This window comes from Malurus melanocephalus, unplaced genomic scaffold (genome assembly GCF_030028575.1).
Source record: "Malurus melanocephalus ecotype Western Australia unplaced genomic scaffold, MMel_1.1 scaffold_123, whole genome shotgun sequence".
Lineage (NCBI taxonomy): Eukaryota > Metazoa > Chordata > Aves > Passeriformes > Maluridae > Malurus > Malurus melanocephalus.
In genome coordinates, this window is record NW_026623355.1 from 1,955,338 (window position 1) to 1,975,494 (window position 20,157).

Sequence of the window (20,157 nt, forward strand, 5' to 3'; positions counted from 1 at the left end):
CAGTCAGAGCTTTGTATATTAAGGGGCAGTAGTGAGAAAGAATGTTTGAAGATGTATGTGGATGTATTGAAAGACAAAAATTACTAAAAGATAAAACCCATTAAAAACAATCAGAAAAATCACAGTTACCTCTCACACRGCCATGGTTTTAGAATTGTGTTTCTAGAATTTATGGTTTGGTTTATGGCACAAACACAGACTGTTTTGGCATTAAGGGAGCARTGAGTCTTGGTTTGCTGTTAAGATTTCCACTGGGGATTCTAACTTCTGCTATTGATTGCCCCAGATACTCAGACTTTATTTTCAAGCTAGATATTATACAGCAGCATTTTCAGTCTGCCTGTCAGATAAAAATCCCCTAAGATCACTGTAACTTTTCTTCAAAACACAGCCACAGTTAGACTGGGGAGATGTGCTGTCTACAGGGAGTTGCCTGCCTCTGAAAGCAGATCTGTTCCACTGCTAGAGTGACTCTGTTAAATCAATTGTATAATTATTTACATAAAACATGTTTCAATTAAACTGTTTCGGGATACTCTGCAGAATTAAATAGCACAACTACATATGAGGAAGCTCTGCTGTCAGACAGTCCTGTGGACTAGGTATTGATTTCACTGGTGAAGAGTCTGCAGTCCATAAAGTACAAATATGTAAAGAGGTTTAAAACACAGGGTAGAGTTTTGGTGCCTGCTTACAAGGTGGAAAGTTGCAATGCTGAAGCCCAGCATTACAAAGTAAAGACATGGTTTGTGGCCAACAAGTTTTAGAAACGTGCATTTCAATCTCTGCTAATTTCTACAGGTTATGCTCTCTCAAGTCAGTGTATTTCTGTCTTCCATCTGTCAGAGAAATCAAGGAATGATAGAGCTGTGTAATGGTTTGGGTTGGAGGAGACTTAAAKGTCATYSAKTTCCAACCYCCTTGCYATGGGCAGGGACATAATCMACTAGACCTGATTGTTCAAAGCCCCATCCAGCCTGGCCTTGAACACTTCCAGGGATGGRGCATCTGCAGCTTCTCTGGGCASCYTGCTCYRGTGCCTCACCAACCTCATTGTAAAGATTTCTTTCTAATATTTCATCTAATCTTACACCTTTCAGTTTAAAGCTGTTTCACRATACRCAATATCACAATATACCACCACTTAAAATTTCTTCTTACATTTCRTTACATCTTTGCCTTCACTTCTCTCACTTCCCTATTAATTATTATTAATTTCTTTCCATTCATGCAAAGGCCTGCTGTGTTCACAGCTCCAGCCCTCACTCATACTTTGCTATCCAAGCCTGTTTATGACATAATTTTTTGCATTGTTCTCACAGTCTTGCTGTTGCAATGTTCCCTGTAATGTAAGGCAAGCAAAACTTCCATGGGATCTTCTTATCCCTGAGTGGTTCTTGAAGAAAAGTTCTGAATTTAAATGCCTAAGTCACATTTGAGTGATACCCTACAGCTCCTGTGCACTTCCAGAGGAAATATTCCACATGTTTACAGTCTATAGGGGATTTTTTTGGTGACTGAGAAAGAAAATAGCAAAGTCTCTACTTCTGCTCCTGACTCTGCCATATCCTGTTCATTTGGCCGCCTATTCCTTGGACTTCCTGTGAATTGATAGTGATTTAGAAATGTGCTGTAAAAAAAATTTCAATAACATATGAGAATCATCACATTTTTAGAGTGGAAGGAGACTGTTGTAATGATAGCTATAGATTGGTTTAGACCGAAATCAAAGAACATTCTTCCTGCTAAAATAGCATCTCCTCTTAATCAATACTGTTGAAAAAGCAAGTTGCAGTAAAGTGAAAAATTTTTGCAGTGACCAGTTAAGATATCAAATAGGTTTCGCTAAAATTTCTTCTCTGACATGTTTGTTATGACTGTATATTAGAAAAAAATCACAATTAGAATGTGACTGTCTTCAATGTGACAGTATTATAATGACCAGTAGAAGAGCTACAGTCATCTAACAGCAAATATATTCCTTAAATATAACATTTACAGAATGGAAGCAATGTCAAATGAAAAGAAAACTGACCAAACTTCATACAGTTTTGCACAAAATAATTAATAAACTGATTATAAATATGTAGATTGGATTGAGAAAAAAAACAAAACAATACAAGACTAAGGAAAAATAAAATATTTCGAGTTTCAACTTATCTTTAAAAAATAAATATTTCTTATTCAAGAAGGAAAATTCTATGTGTGRTTCTGAGACTGTCTTCACCAAAAAGGTTAGCTGTGACTTAATAGAGCTATGGAAAAAACAAAAGGGTAAGACCTCTGAGTGAAATATGGAAAGAACAAATTAGAGAGTAAGCTAAGTAAATTAGATGTTTTTAACTTACCTGATCTGACAAACTTTATCTTGAGATGCATTAAGATCTAAAGGAAGGAAGCCTTTTGGAACCGGTAACAACTTTGCCCCTAGGGAGAATGGATTGCATCTTTAATTAAGGGCAAAAACCGGATACAAAACATAACACAGTAATTATTCTATTGTCAGTTTTACTTCAATCTCTGGGAAAAAAAAAAATCACAAAAAAAAAACCAAACAAAAAAACGAAGCTGTTAGGAACTGAGGAAAAGTAACTAGAGATGGGTAGCAGCAGCAGACTTGGATTTCTTGAGAACAAATTCTGTCACACCAGTATGATTTTCTTCTGTAACAGCAGCTGGCTTTTGGATCAAACAAAAATGAAATCAAATATTTAGGCTTCTGCATGATGATTGCCTAAGAAAGTTAATGATAACTGTCCCCTATTACAGAAATTGACAGACCTAACAGATTTTTGGGTTTGTTTATAGTTAATTTATGCAGTCCTTTGAAAAGCAGCTGTTTGTCCATTTGATTTTCTTGGACTTTTAACACTGCCCACAGAGCAAAAAATGCACTATCAGTTTGAGTTAATAAAAGTAGTGATCTGRAAGCTTTGAAAGGATTTAAGCCTACATTTAAAAACCATTGCAGGCAGAGGGACTGCGGGTAGCTTTAGAGGATTGCAACAGGTGAAGAAGCTGAGGATTTGGCTTGAGAAATACTGAACATGCCACCAAAATCACATTATATAAAAAAAAATGTATGAGTGTTAGTTTCCATGAAGCAAATGAAGCAGTTAATTGCCTTAAAACAGAAACTAAAAATTCCCATCTGAAGAAAGAAAAACTCCTCAGTATCCCACTTGTCTGGACTCAGGATGCACATTTTTGCCCTTTACAGCCATTTCCCTTTTTAAGCCTTATTGCTTGGTGTTGCCATGGCTACCGATCATGAACCGAAATGGCTGTGTAATATAGTTTATTTCCAGCCATAATTGTGCTCTAGCAGTCAGTTTTGAGCAATTAAAGGAGACARGCTATAAGGTGGACTTGACAAAAGCTTCTAAACCTGTGGGTGGTAAAATGTGTTGGAGTTTATGGGCTGGTTTTTTTTTTTTTTTACTTAAAAGGTGCATTTTGATATACAGCATTATTACAGATACAGCCCAATGTGCAGTGAGTAAGTCTCATTATGAATGACATCAGTTCTTGGAGTTAAATTTGCCATTTGTGAAGATAAAGGACAGAGAGACAACCCCTCACCTTTGAAATGCCCCTCCAGTCTTGAAAAAATTAATGTCTGCTTCCTGTTTTGTTTGAATTGAAGTCCTTCACCCATTTTGGCATCTGAATAGAGCATTTTCTGCTTTCTCAAATATGAAGTCTAGCCTCCACATGAGTTGCACCTTGCCAAGGGAATAGTACCAGGTCAGTAGGAAATCAAGAAATGGGGGGAACGAGCACACTGTCAGACAAGTAATTTTTGTGTTTTAAGTAGGCAGAACTTTAATTGTGATTATTTCCCAYTGCACAGATCTAAATTATGTCCCTTATTCCAGTGATATAGGTAGGCTAGGTTCAAATGGGGAGCACATTATTAGTGCAGCCCCATCACATTATTGCTTAGTGCTGCCTGATGACTTAAAAGATTATCTGAGTCCTCCTTTCCTGCTTCTGTTTTGGTAATAACAGTCCCTTGCAAAAGGCAGATCAGCTTGTGCTCTGCTTTGAGAATAAGCACTGTCAGGCTAAAATAAGTCTGCTCTGAGACACCAGTGAGTCAGCAATGCTCCTTCTGGGTAGGAAATATGTCAAGGCCCCCCATAACCTGTTAATGTCTTCTARTGTGATAAAATGGAAAGGAGAATCACCTATTAAAAAAAAAAAATAAAAAGCAGAATGCTATCTGCTTGGCCACCAACTCATGTGGTGACACTCACACACTCCTGCTCAGCTGATTGTGTTCTGAAGCCACTTTCTTGTGTCTGTAGTGACCACAGAATCACTTGCTGTTTCCGGAAGTCAYTGTCCTACCACAGATTTGTTTCAGTTCAGTAGAGGAGAAATAGTTTTCATTTGAAACCTGCTTCTCTTCAGAGAGCTGTTGCATAGCTTGAGGAGATAATGGCTGTAAACACCATAGAGATTGTAAGTTGAAAATTAATTTATATTTCACATTTTCTCATAGTTTTATTGTTTTTTTCCAGTGTTTACGTTTGTGTCTAGTAGATTTTTGCAGTTGATTGAAGAGATTTTTCTCTCCAGTACAGATCATGGCAAAAGAAAAACTAATTCACACAATAATTCACACAAGTCTGGACCCAGACTGTTCTCACTTAAGTGAAATCTGACTGTGAGGAACTGTTAAAAAAGGCAATCAGAGTCCCACTGTACAAATGAGATAATTTCCAAGCCACTGTGAATTAAATTTCAATACCTCTTACCCTCTGCATCTCTATGCATCTATGCTACTGCATGTTTGGTTCCCAAAATACAGGAACCTCATTTCAGTACTTTACAGGCAGACAGAATTCAGACTACTTCTATTTTCCACCTCTTTAGGGACAATCCTGCAAACAGATATTCTATGTCATACTGAACCTCTTAGGGATGGGGATGTATGCTGGAACAAGTCKAATATATACTCATGTAAGCATTAGAAAACCAGGTGCCTAACTCTGAGCTGGTTASTCTAAGTTGTCTTTACAGTTTTTGGGGGGAAAAATTACCTGGGAGCCTGCCAAAGAAGCCTCCAAGAAGTGATCTGTAAAGCAGAGGAAYTGTCACTCAGCTCCCTACAAAGAGCTCTCTTGTCACCCTCCATTTGTCCCCAACCTGTGCTATCATTTGCTTTGCAGCACTGGCAGTGACCCTGAGCAGTTGTACCCCTCTGAGCTGCTTGAATTTGTTCACCCAGGACAAGGTGTTTTCTTCTGGTTTAGTTCTCTGCCAGACTAAGCCAAAATGGTTCACAGAAAGGACTCAGRAGTGCTGAGTTCAGGACAAGGCAAGGAGTGGGAGCACAAGGATGGAAGTGTGAGGTCRTGGGGCCCTCAGGGCAGCTCAGTTTGGTTCCCTGCATTTTGGACAGGYRGGTGCTGAKTGTGCCTTAAAGAGCACACCAAACYTTTTATGCTSCATTCACAGACTGGCCMAAAGCCTGTACCTGTGTAAAAGCTTGTGCCAAAGTCTGTGAGGGTGCTAGGAAGATAGTGTTTTATCTCAAGATTTGCACTCAGAATACAGTGATATTCCCTGAGTATTTTCACTTACCACTGACTGCAGTTCTCCTGGGAAACAGGCCACCTGAAGAGGATTTATTTAACTTCTTTATGCAGTCCTCAGAGAACTGCTGGAAATCCAAGTTAATTCATTTAGGTTGTCCTTCCTCTGCTCTGAAACTCCAGTGCCACTCACTATTATATGGAAATCCTCTTGTCTCTATGACCCTTCTTCCTGTTCCTCTGTGCTGTGATCACACGAAACATTTCCAAAAGGGTTATGAAAACATCTATATTTGCAAAGGCAGGCATCTTGCTCTAGGCTTTTCCTAAAAGTTTCCAAAGCCTCTTTTCAAGTGTCTCTTACATCACTGGTTCTCTGCATGTCTGTGTCTGTTCCTGGGGGCTTTTAAAAGCCWCATTTTGCTGGAAAGCATCACTGACAGTAAGATTAACAGGCTCTCTGCAGATTCAGTGAAGGGAAAATGGACAACCCTCCCAATTGAGTGAAGCTGTTCTCAATTCACTGGTCAGAGGTCTGCAGAGGGCCTTCTGCTAGATTTGGAAGCTTGTTGCTGTCACACCTGACTGCCTGCTGACCCAGCCATCACCTGCTGTGCAAGTAGTCAGAACTGAAATCTACCCAACACTTTGCTTGAAGTCACTCTGGACCAAATGCCATCTGGACTGACCCTCATGTAAGTCTAAAGCAACCGAAAAAAACCAAAGAAGACATTTTTATTCTAGCTGATAGACAGCAATGTTCTCATCCTTCACTGAAAACAACGTTATGTGTCCAAAGAATCTTTTTTAATAACTACGAAGGAAACAGCCAATCCTACATATTAGAGAAATAAGTTATAGTAAAAGAGGTTCCTGCTTTTCTAGTTACCTCATAGTAAGGTAGTCAACTTCATTTCAARAGTATGGCTAATATTTCTGCCAAAACATAGAGTAAAAGGTAATTTCTCTTTTTTTTTTCCCCCAGCCATTTTGACATTGAAAATTTTAAGCTAATTACTTGATGACAGGGATCAAAGGCAATCAGCTAAGTCACTTCCCAAAGACAGCTTTTGATAATGCTCTTTTCTGTGTTGTTCKCTGATTAAAAATATTAATAAATTTGGTTACCTAAAGAGAAGGGGAAGAGGATGGGTGAGGAGTTGAAAGATATTTTAATTCAGATTGGTTTTCATTTATATAGACTGAAGGTAATTATGGAAAATAGCTAACTTTATTTTATAGAAGAAATCCCAGACAGCCTGCAGATAATGTATGGTTAATGCTAGTACAGACAACTTTCAATTTTCCTTCTCCAGCATAAAAGCCACATTTTATACCCATTCCCGTTCCATGTGCAAGTTTAACAGCAGAGCCATGGCTTCATAGAACCCCATGATTCCATTGCATTCTACAGCTTGGGTGGGACCTCCAGGAGTAATTTGTTTAACCCCAAACTGCAGTGAGGGTAAAGCAGCAGTGAGGGTTTTGTCCCACAGAACTTTAAATACTTCCAGACTTGRAGATTCTACAGCCCCTTTAGAAAACCTGTTCCAGCACTGAACTGCCCATGGGGAGAAAATATTTTCTTGCATCTAACTGGAAATATTCTTGCTGGAAGCTGCTCCTCTTTCCCCTTGTGCTTTTGCTCCTTACCTTCAAGAATAGTCAGGTCAGTTTTCTTTATAGCAAAGATAGAAGTTACTTTCACAGGAAAACTAATCCATGTCCCTGTTCTCAGGAGAACTGAAAATCCTGATATTCTCCCTGGCAAAGGTTTCCTGAGATCATCTTTAAAACCTCCAGTAATGAAGATGCCACAGCTTAGGTAGCTTGTTGATGTTTATTGATCTTTGTGTTAGGGATGCACTCCATAATATCTAAACTATATCTTATCCTTCAGAAAATTTCTTCTTATTATTTTCTTTCACTCTCTGGAAATGAAAAGTCACGTATCACTACCCTTTCACTATATTTTCAATACTTTTCACTATATTTTCAATACTGAATTTTTATCATGTTCTCCTATACTTCTTTTTTATTCCAAAAATAAACTGAATTAACTCTGTATTGATGGATAGATCACATTTCCTAAATCTCTCAGTATTCCTGTTATTCTTCTTAGTGTCTGCATCTCTGGTAAAGTTTAGTGCCCCGAGCTACATAAAGACAAAAAGATTAATTGCTTCATAAGTTCTGCAGAAGACAKTTTTGTTCATTTGGGATGGTGATTTGTTTTGTTTATAACAACATTGCCTTGTAGCCCTGTCATACAGTTTGTGGCCCACAGCAGACGCTTATGCTCCAAGGTGTTCTGTCTTATTTTGGCCTTTGCTTTTTTTTTCATATATATATTTGAGTAGTTGATTTTATTTTTTTTTTCCACTGGGTTGGTCCTCACTGTTCATTGATCTTTATGTTGGTTTTTTTTTTGGTTGTTACTGTTTTCAAAACCTTTTTTTCCAGTCACAGGTAATTATCTTGAATCTAATCCTGGCCTCAGGGGTGTTTACAGTCTGCTTTGTGCCTCGATGTCTACAAGCTTCATAAGAGATTATGTTCCATCAGCATGGTCATTAATCAAAATATTCATTCAAACTCAGGTGACTGCCRTAATAGGTCTTCAATAGAATTGACATTCTGTGCCAATTTGATGTGATCTACTAATGTTTACTACTATCTATTATCTACGCTGGAGTATTTTGCTGCAAAGCCACCTTTGGACAATTTACCTAGACCATCTTTCTCCAGTTTTCTTGAAACAATGTTAGAGAATGTGGGCAGCTAAAGCAATATTAGGGTGAAAGTGATACAATGAGGTCTAGAACATCAGTCTAAACAATTCTTTTTACTAGCATTCTGAGACTGCAATGTTCACTGGCACGTACATCTTCCTGTTTTCAAACACACATCATGCAGCTGAGAGCCAGCTCCTTCCTGAATCCATTCATGATCTTGAAACTGTGCATGGGGACTCTCACTTTTTGAGAAACCTATTGACACACATCGATGAAATCTTAACCCAAGATGTTTTTCTGTTTGTCAGGAGCTCCATCATTTCCCTGCACAACAACACCTTTGTGACAAACACTCTCCCCTAAGCCTCCCTCTGCTTTCGCTGTGGATTTTGCCAATAGAGCAGTGTCAACTCCGTGGGTGATTTTCTTACACCTCTAGACAATACATGGCATGCCAGCAAAATCCTGTGGCGGAGACCTGGCTTCGATTTCTTCAGTTTCAGACAATGTGTTTGCTTTTAAAAGCCTCCTCCCTTCCCCTCGGCTCTAAATTTACACTTGTCATTTGAGTGGTGACTCACAGCCTTCTGACTCAGCCGCATCTAATCAGTGGCCTATTGAAAAAAAAATATTTTTCTCTGACTTTGAAGAGCCATGTGTCAGTTTGCACACTAACCATCAATTCATACGCTAACAGCCAACATGAAGAACAATCTAGACAGCCAGCCCTTCATCTAGGCTTCAAATAAATAGTGCCCGAACTGCATATTTGCTCTGAGCTTGTCCTGTTCAAATAGTTTTGAAGCCCTGAAAAGTGTTTTATTATCTTCCCATGCCAGGAAGTAAAAATGATGTTGGCATTTTTCTTGCTGAGGGCTTCCTCGAAGCCAGGCCAACAGAGAATTCAAAGAAGCAAACGTGTGGTGCACATTTGGGAGCAGAGTCCTGGCCAGACATTGACCATCTCTCATCTACCTGTGTGCAGGTGGGCTCTAGGTGTGTCTACACCAACACTTTAGTTCAGATCAGGACTAGGTGTTTTAAATTAAGCCCTTCTTATACTTCCCAGCTTCTGTTTCACATCACAGAACACTCATGGAAGACAGAAACTGGAGTCCAACTGGCTAAAACCAGAACGGAAGATAAACTCTAGGTGTGCACCTATTGCATTACAGCTTCTAATGCGTGTACACCCCAGGGGAACAAGTTAGAGACCCTCCTGAAATACATATCATGTCTATGCAAAGTTCTTTTCATTGAAAAATTATGTACTATTTGGGGGAGGGGGTTAATTTGCTGTAATCATTTAAAACCACTATGTCAAGGTCAATTGCTTTCTTGAGRTCCTCTGTATTTCCTCTGGCTTTTTAATCTCACATCGGACTCGTTTGTTTACTTTTGAAGAAGTCAAATAGCTTAAAAGATTCTCCAAAACAGCTAATTAAACTCTTCGGTCTTTGTTACAAACTTTGTGTGCTTTCTCTTTYCTTTCGAAGTCTACTAAGATGTATCCCTCTCATGCTTTTTTCTTTAGGTGGAGCTCTGGTGTCTTCAGCATCGGTTAAAAGTATTCGCAGGCACCTGCTCCTAAAATACAGAGTTAATGACAAAGCATATTATGGTAGGTGGAAAAAAAAAAAGCCATCTTATTTCTGACTTTTCTTTGTGTTCTGGAACTGATCATCTGTGATTCAGGATGAAATGCTCTTTTAGCATTCTCTTATTATCCTCSCTTTCAGAGAAGAGAGTTATAGTTCTGGTAGGGCTTTTCCTTGCTCCCACTTATTTTAACATTGAAAACCAAGTGATATTCAATAATCACAGAGATTTTCTTTCATTCAGCATCTAAATTTCAACCACTCAGCCCTGCATAATGGATAAATTCCTACTGTAACATTCATTCAGCTTTGACTGCTCTTTATTCCAGATCCTTACAGCTAATTTATCCTATATAATGCTCAGGAGCTGAGGYTCCTATCTCAGAGTAGTGGATTTTAAACTCCAGGCTGCCAGATTTCTAGTCACTAAGGAACAGTGGAAAAGAATAAAAACTTAAAAATTGACCACTTGATTCCCCTGAAGGTCCTTGAAACACAAAACTCTTCCTCTCAGGCCATTAAAGGAGAGGAAAAGAACTGCTCTTATTCAGTGTCAAATAATTTAAAAAAGGTTGTGCACCCTTTTTCTTAGGAAGGTTTTTTGAAATAGKTATCGCAGCTTGAGAAAATATAAAGCTTCAAATTAGACAGAAATGAAGTGGCTTCAGTAAAGTATCTGTTTCAGATTGTGTCCATTTAAAACAGCAAAAAAAGAAAATTTTCTATGCCAGCATGGAAATGTATCACAACCACAGAATGAATCTAAACTGTGTCCTTCATTATGAGTAGTGGCCAATTGGCTTTTCCAATATAATAATTTCACAATGCTTACACATTGCTTTGATGCAACTTTGCAGAATTTATGAAATATGGCAAGAGAAAAGGGATTGTCTTGGTATAAAGAAACYTATTCCATGTAGGTATGGCAATCAGACTGTGCAACAGTGAAAGAACAATTTTCTTTCTGCCTAAGGAGGATGGCAGTAGAAGTCTCTAGAAATTCTGTAGTCACTTGACAGCATCAGGATTTCCTGCTCAAAAAAATGTAATAAACCAAAGACAGACAATGATAATGTTAATCACAAGCAATGACCTTGATATAATTTCAACATGTCATTGGCAGCACATCATAAAATGAAGCAGACTAAAAATAATTGAATAGTTCTCAAAAATTCAAGCTAAAAAAATAAATGGTTGTTAGAGGATAGCCAAATATTATTTAAAGTTCCTTTTTTTCGCCCGATAAAATCTCCTTGCTTTAAAAGTCTAAGATCTTCCCTTTATTTTATGACTTGCTTCAAGGACTAGCCCCAAACATCTGAAAATGAAGATTATATGAAGGAAAATTTTGTATTGATGTTATTCTCCAAATTTARATTTAGAAGGATAAATCCAAGAATTTTTTAAGTGCTTCTGAAAGTTCACTTGAATTTTTCAAGTAGAAAAAGTATTTTCATAAGTTTTTGTTATTATTAATATCTGTGAAATTAACAATAAAACAATAAAAATAAGGAAATTAAGACAGCAAGAGACATTAACTAGAGATACAGAACAATGTCTCACAGTTTCATGGTTCAACTTTTTCTTATATCATGACTTGTTTAGAATTTTGTATTTCAGAAAACTATATACAGAAAAGTTTTGTATTGAGTTTTATAGTCACCAAATTTTTTTCCAACRGTTCAGTTTGTTCTTTGTCTTTTGCTTTTAAAAACTGAAACCTTTTTCTGCATATAAATACTCCAGGAATACTTCAGCAAAYGGAAATTTTGACACATGTTCTTATGAATGTTCATGTGTTTTTGTTTGTCTAACATCTATCATTATTTTCTCAAATTCAGTACTTTCAAAAAATGGGTTTTGACAGTGTACAACACTCATTGGCTGATACTGAATTATGAAGAACTTCAAGAGAGAGATTCTTTCCACCTCTGTTATGGCAAACAAAAGAAAGGTGATACACTTGTGAAGGCATTTAGGATCTAAAGATGGATTTTCCATCCTCGATGCTCTTCAACATTTCTTGGTTGAAACAATCTCTGTTCAGACTTCAGTTACTGTAATATTCTATAATTTTCTTTTCTTTCTTAAAGGACAAAAATATTAAAAAAATATTCTTTTTCTTCTCAAGATGAAGCAAGCTCTGGAAATTATTCAAACCTTGCTAGAACACAAAGCCTTTTCCATTGGTTTCTTACCTATCAGCTTGTCCTAGAGTTCTATAACTCCCCCTGATTATTTCCCTGGGAGCCTTGAGTCTTTTTTGGCCTATCATACAGGATAAATGAGCCTATAGGCTGCAGGTTATGAAGTAGCATGGCRATAAAGTCAGGTCAATAACCATAATAATTCCATGAAATATCCTGAGTTGCTGCAATAAACAGCTGCCTACCTAGTTGCTCAGTCATTTCTGAGAGAGGCATAGTCCATAGGGACAATGTAAACTGCACCTCATATTTCATGAGCATTCTCCAGGGATGGGCATCACTTCCTTCAACTATCTGAAGACAGAATGCYGTAATTGGACAACTGAGAAAAGATGAATGAGTTGTTTTGGCTTTCAGTCATGTGGAATGATTCGAGACAGTGTCTTCAAACAATTCTCCTTTGCCCAGCCAAAGGTATGTGTGAAACAGGGTAGTGAAAGGTCATGTGCTTGAGTTTTATACTGAAAACTTCTTAAGCTGAAGGTAGGGACTGATCCAGCTGCCTTGGCCATCCTTCACAGCCTGTTCYCCATCAGCCTGTTCTTCCCAAACAGGCTTATAGGCTTATTCACTCACCTGCCCTCCAGGAGAAGTCCATTAGCTCTTCAATATTCTTTCTCTATCAGCTCTTGACAAGCCATTTTACTTTCCTAGTACCTGGTAAACAGACAGTTTCCAATGAATGTTCCACCTGTGATTGTCTTTCTCTCTTGGAACTATTTACCTTATGACTACCATTTTTCTTCTTTTTATTTGCTTTACAGCTCCTCTGTTTTGACATTCATGTGACAGAATAATAGCAAGTGATGGACTAAATTCAGTTATACATATTATTCATAGAAATGATATAGCTATAAGACTCTAGCCTGTAATTTTTTCTTGAGTGATGAGAGGGCATGCTGTGGTTAAAACCTAATGTGCTGATAAATAAATTGCAACTGTCATACTTTGATGCCATGCAGATATTGGCAGCATTTTCCAAAAGCAAAAATAAGGCTATTTTCAACAAGTCATTGAAGGGGGAGGATTTTAAAGGATCACCACAAATCAGATAGAAAAGACAGAAATTGATTTTGTTGATTCAAATATAGAGGGTATGATAACAGAGTGTGCGTTAGAGGTACTTCAGTCAGATAATCAGCCTTTACATCAAAGTGAAGAGGATATTTGAAACTCAGATAGAAATAGAGGGAGAGAAAGAGACATGGGAAGAGGGAAGCTTCTTCCCTGCAGCCACCAAGGAGGAGCAGAGTCCCAGGACGTGGTTTGCCTCTGGGGAGGCAGCGGCTGTCCAGTGCAGCAGGTGGTAAGGATGAAGATGACAAGGTCCCTGATGATTTTTGTCATGGTTCTTCCCTAGCCTTGCGTATTTTTCATTCTGAACCACTCAAAATCCCCGTTGTTTCCACTTCTGGAGCTGTTAGCTCTGAGGGGAGCACACTAAGAGGGAGCAAATTTTGCATATTTGCTACTGTGCGYATAAATTATTGGATAATGTTGCTTAATTATTCAAATTGCTGCTCTTTATTTTGTTATTCAATGTTTCATTTTCTCCAATATGAGCCAAGGTCTACAAAACAAGAAGTAAGGAATGAGGATGAAGAAGGGCAAAATTGTAGTTGCTTTCCATGGGACCCATGAGAACTCGCCCTGAAAACACTATTGCAGTTTCGAGGTGCAGGGCCATGGGGACAATGCAAGAATAAAAACTGAAAGTACCRCTACTGAAAATTAAAAATGCATATGAAAAAGTAAAGCTGAGAATAGCATAAGGCAGTGTGAAATATCAAGTGCCATTTTGTTTCAAATATTTCTCACTTGTTGATTTGTGAAATATTAGCTAAGTCAATAAGCATTCCTATTCCAGTTTCACCTGGACTTTAAAATGTGTCTTTATCACTTGACAGCTGTCATTAGCAGCTTCCCTAAATGGCCATTTCAGCCCCAGGTGAATGTAAAATCTCATATATGTGAATGCACAACCTCATATTTGGTATGTGGCTATCAAAAAAATTGCAAACATATTACTTCCACAAGATTTTTTCTGGGTTGTTTTAATCAATTATTTTCTACTGTGCACGTGTCTGTTTTCTACAACCTGTTGATGCTCAGGTTTTTTTTTTTTTTTTTGTCTCAGCTTAGAAGGCCTTTCAGGCAAGGAATTTTTTTTTTACTGTGTGTTTGTACAGTACAATCACACCTGAGGAAACAGGCAGTATAACAGCAAAAATAACAAATAACAAAATAAAATGTTTAACTCGTCACCACATTTATGAAAGTTCATGCACAGTAATCCAAGTTTACATAKTTGAGTATGTCCCCTTGATAAGCATCTCAGCCTGTCTTTTCAGCCACCATGTAGCTTTTTATTGAGTTATGGATGGGCACTGGTGAGACTGGTGGGTCTGCTCTGCACAGTGCAAGAGCAGAGTGCCCCACCAAAGCACAAGAAATGCCTCTGCATCTTCTGGGCCATTATTTGCTCATGGGAAATAATCTTARATAGAAACTGGCCAGTAGACATACTAGCTTTGGTGAGAGGCATAGTACTGAAAACTGACAGAAAAACTGTAATTTTAATTTAAAAAAAAAAAAACCAAAACCCCAAAGTTCTCTCTGAGATTCCTCTTGAAAGGAATAAGACTTCTGTATAACTTATCAATYCATGCCAGAGCTGAAACGCTGGATATGATTTTCATAGATATGTGACCTTGCATGACAAGATTTTTGAAGAGTCTGACATTTGAAAAAGAATGAGATTCAAGTGAAAAGTGGTTAAAGTGGTCAAAATGAGTATTTGTTAAAATGTTTTGCCTTAATGGACTGTAATGAATGCAAAGACTTGCAAAACTATTAGGCAAACTAAACCAGATGAGATGAATTAAACTAAAACATTGCTCAACATTGTAATTAACCTTTCAAAATTTCACAACTTAACAGTTTGATAAAATCCAACTCTAGCCCTGAAAAGCAGCAAGAGTGAAATTTTACACTCAATTAAACTTTTGCAAACATCATAAATTTGGAGGAATTCCTTTTGCTTGGTAGAGAGTCCACATGGAAGTTGGTGTAGGAGACTCACTCATGGTGACTCTTCCCTTCTAGTGCAGTCCAGAAAGCAGCCCACATCTTCCTGTTTATGCTTTTTTCAAAAAGCCCAGTCATTTAAAAGCCCAATCATTTTCCAAACCCATTGTTGCTACCAGTAGCAAAATTGCACGTTTGCTGTGCATCAAAGCAGAAAACCCAAACCTAGCCTTCTTTCATAACTGCTTCTTTATTCAGAAAAAAGTCTTACACCCTGCAATCAAGGATGAATATCACATAAAGACTAATTACTTCCACAAAGTAAGGAAAAGGATATGAATGGGACACTCTAGAGAATTTTATCTCAAAAGATACTATAGAACTTTCTATATAAAGATTGTTTATTTCAAAGCACCTTAAGAGGTTCATCTAGTGAGGAGAATTYACATGTATTCATGGGGGATGGGAGATGTGCACTCACTTCAAAACTAAACTTAAAAATTCATATTCATTCATTTCAAAACCACAGCAATTAGTTGCTAAATTATATTATGGTCACAAAATGCTGCAAGTCACATTTTGTGTGACCTGGTCTCTTGGTCTTGCTCTACATCTGCAATTGGCTGCAGTCTGTTCCATGCTTCCCAAAAACTCCTAGGTTACAGCCTTGTTACTCTAATTCCTCTGCACTGGATGTTTTTCCATTTCATTCTCTGGCATTATTTCCTTGTGAGGGGTACATAACTTTGTTGTAGTCAAATTAGGCTTCTCAGTCTTCTTCCCATCTGTGGCACTGGCAATTACAGCGTTGCAAGCTTGAAAGAAAGGTGATTCTCTTTGAGCTTTGCACCACTGTGCCCCAGGCAGCAAAGGAAGGGCACAGTGTGTTTTATCCARTGTCTGCAGCCCAGAGATGGTCTGTGCTCCTTGCAGGAGGTCCCCGCAGGATTCGCCTATTATTCAAATTCCAATCATGCTTAATTTGTGCCTGGCAAATTTAACATGTGAATTTAGAAATTTTCTGGTGAAAACAGAAAGGCAACTGACAGCAGAAGACTCTATAAAGACTTGTGAAATTCCTGCTCCAAAGCTAGAAATGTTCTGTTAAGCATTGATAAGATTTCTTCATTCACAACATCTTGTTCAAACCCCATGCTCAAGCAGAATCAGCTAGAGAAGTTTATCCAGAACTATATCCATTTGGGTTTGGAATATCTTCATGAATGGAGCCTCCACAACRTCTTTCACTAAATAAACATTTTCATGTGTTCAGATGGAGTTTCCTGTGTCAGCTTTGTGCCCATTTGTTTCTTCTTCTTCTTCTGACTCCCTGCCCTTCATTACCTCCAATCAGATATATCCATGGATAAGGTCCATGAGCCTCCTTTTTTTTTTCCAGTTGAACAGTCTCAGCTTTCTCAGCCTATTCCTGTATGCAAGATTCTCCTTTAATCATCTGAGGGGCCTTTCTTTGGACTCACTTCAGTAAGTCCATGTCTCTTCTCAAATCCATGTCCAGTMTTTCTGGAGGGACAGGACCAGTCCTGACACTCCAGATGTCTCTCCTCAGTGCTCAACAGAGAAGAATCCCCACTCCCCACCTCCTGGCAATGTGCTCTCTAACGCAGTGCAGGCTGGTGCTGGCTGTCTTTGCACAGGGACACTCTGCACTGGCTCAAGGTCAGCTGCTTGTCCACCACAACCCCAGGGTCTCCTTTAGAGCTGCTCTCCAGCCAGTCATTGCTCAGCCGTCCAGGTGCCTGAGGTTACTCCGCCCCTGACACAGGACTTTGCATTTCCTTTTACTGAACTYCACAAGTYTTCTGTCAGCCCATTYCTCCAGCTTGCCCAGRTCTCACTGAATGGCAGCACACTCAGCTGCTCTATTACCCAGTTTTGTTTTATCTTGCTCATTAGGCACCAAACAGGAAGCTTCTCCRTCAGAAATATCTGGTGAAACGTAAAAGAAGGAGGTCACTTGGAAGTAAAAAGACAGCATGGAAAACTTCCACCCAAACCATTAACAGCCCACCAAGTTTTAAGCAGCTGAAAATGCAACATGAAGCATCAGGGTCACCATTATTATCACTGGAGCCACCAGCTCCATTTGTCATTTCCTGATCCTCACCGCTGTCAGAGGCAGCCAAGGCAGAACTCAGCACATCCCCACATTGAGTTCCACCAGTGGCCTCACARTGAGCCTGAAAAAATGGGAATGACATAATCAAAATGTGCAGCATCTTGGAACAGATAGTCTTTTTGTCCAGACATTTCTTATCTTTGATGGTTTTCCCTCTTCTCTCACTATCTATTTTTTGCCATGGAAGGCAACAAGACATCTGAAAATTTAATGCAATATTATGACATGCCATGCACAGAGAGATTCAAAGTATAAAAAGGACACATTCATTCACACTCAGCTCTGCCTTGCTAATTTTAAGTATTTAATCAATGAGGTAATTTATCCCTCTCTGAAGAGGCTACTCTTAAAATAAAATTTTTAGAATCATAGAATCATTTAGGTTGGAAAAGACCTTTGAGATCATAGAGTCCAGTCATTAACCCTGCMCTGCCAAGTCCACCACCAAACCCTCCATCTAAGAGCCACATCTGCATCTTTCAAATCTCCAGGGATGGGGGATGGTGATTCCACAACTTCCCTGGACAGCCTGTTCCAGCACTTGACAACCCTTTCCCTGAAGAAAATTTTCCAAATATCCAATAGAAACCTCCCTCAATGCATCTTGAAATCATTTCATCTCGTGCTATACCTGTGTGTTCAGARGGAAGAGCAATGAGGGGATTTTTAATGAAATATGTATGTACTTCATCCAACAGTTAAGCTTTGAACAAARCACAACAGGAGGTTGAACAAGGTGRGCCAGAAACTTAAGGAAGTTCTGAGTTGGCTTTGAAATGTGGCTTAAAATGGAGTAAAGGTATCACAGATGATCTGGCTGCCTCATGTTGGAGAGGCCCAAGAGGCCAAGACAAGGCAGGACATTTTCATAAAAATATTCAATGTTTATTATGCTTTAAAGAGAAATCTTCTATTTTGCTGCTGGGCATACAATTCTTGCAAAGAAATCAACAGAATCAGATTGAACTTTAAATCTCTCTTTACTTACTCCCAAATAGATTCTTAAAATCTGCTGATAAGTATGAAAGGAGAAACGGATTTGTTTCTTTCACAAATATGGTGTCTGCGGCTTGTGTTTTGCAAAGGAGTCACAACTGAAGCATAGCAAATTGTGAGGAAATGATGCCTCTTTTACGCAGCGCTGATTATTTGTGTCTGTGTGTACATATTATGTGTGTCTGTGCTGCTCCTRCTCTCTGCCAGCTGGTTTGAGAGTGCTCTGTGTGCCCCTTCATCTGCTTTATGGAACAGAAAACCCCATTGAAGTTCAGAGAAGGATTTGGGTATGACTTTCCCCTGACAAGTCTGTCAGCAGCAGCAGCATAAAGGCAGGGATACAGACCCATGAATGCCAGGTCTGTTTTCTTCCAAAAGGTCATCAGGGAAGTATGAAAAATAACCCTCATAAAGTTGGGAAAAGGGGAAAAAATGAGAAAACTTGTGTTACACCAGTGTTTGTCTATTACCTGCTCCAGGAGAGACAAAACTGACTGATAAGACAGAGCTTTGTGAGGAGGCTGAACAAACAGTGAGGGTCACAACTGTGGGTTTATTRTTTGCAGCACAAAGCTATGAAATGATGGAGTACCAGCTTCTTTGGCTGGTTAAACTGTTTGAAAGATTTGTTTTTCTTGATACAGGTAAATAGTCTCATCTAACAGTGGCATTAATAAAGTCAGGATGTTAGGGTTTGGATATTATATTGACAACATTGGGACTGCAGGGCTGGAATCCTTCTATTGGAAAGATGAAATCATTTCCATGGTAACACTGAATAAATTGTTCTGTGAAGAAGAGAGAGAGAAAGGAGTGTGACTCAAACCAAACTGCTCAATACATCTCATAAATGAAATAAAAAGCCTGCAAAATTTTAAGCAGGAAAGACAGAAATATAGCATATGCAAAGTATCTTAATAAACTTCCTTCAGGAAACTTACTACATTTCTGTGTGTGTAATAGCCATTYTTTTTCTTTTTTGAGTTTTCTTCACGAGTTTTTTTGGTATATCAATCATTCTTCCTCCTCCTCTTCTATTATACAATATTTGAGATAGTTGAGAAGGTAGGGTTTTTTGTTAATTTTTGGGGKTTTTTGGTGGGGACGGGATGTTCAAAAGAACATCCCAGACTGGGACCCTAACTAATATTGCATATCTGATGGCTTTAAAATTCCAGCCATCCAAACCATACAACTTATGCCCCTGAGCACTGACCCACTGCTGTGGCAAACTCAGCCGACCCACTGCAGTGGTCACTTCAGTTGTCTCKGAAGTCATATCAGTTGTCAGTGTTCAGCACTGCCACAAAGTGGATCAAATAGAGAAAAAAAGTGTTAATGAGGCCTTTTTAGAGATGAACTTTTACTTAGACCCACCAAACACATAGATTTTGTCACTGCTGGACTGTTCTTACTGTTTTATCATCTCTCGAATGTATTGTGTTTGGGATAACAGGAACAGTCAATTGTTTTCCCACATAAGTTATCAGAATGAATTAAAAAGTTAAGGAAAAGGAAAAAATTAAAAGAAAAGGAAAAATAAGTTTAAAATTTCTAAATACCTTTCAGATGCTTATTAGGTTCAAGTGCGGGGTAGGTAATGAGAGATACAAGGCAGGGAATGTGTAATTTCTTCTTCCAAAATACACTATTTTATCCTAAAAACTGCATTCTCACATAAAGCTAAATAGCAACTTCACAAACAGTTTTCTTCCCTCAGCTGTGTCTGGTCTGGCCTGAATTTCCAAACAAGTTCATGCGACAGTAGCAGTGCCATGGGACCCCATGGTGCCTCTGAGTCTGCCCTCCTGGCTAGATGGATGGATGGATGGATGGATGGACAGGAATGGATGGATGGATGGATGGATGGATGGATGGATGGATGGATGGATGGATGGATGGATGGATGGA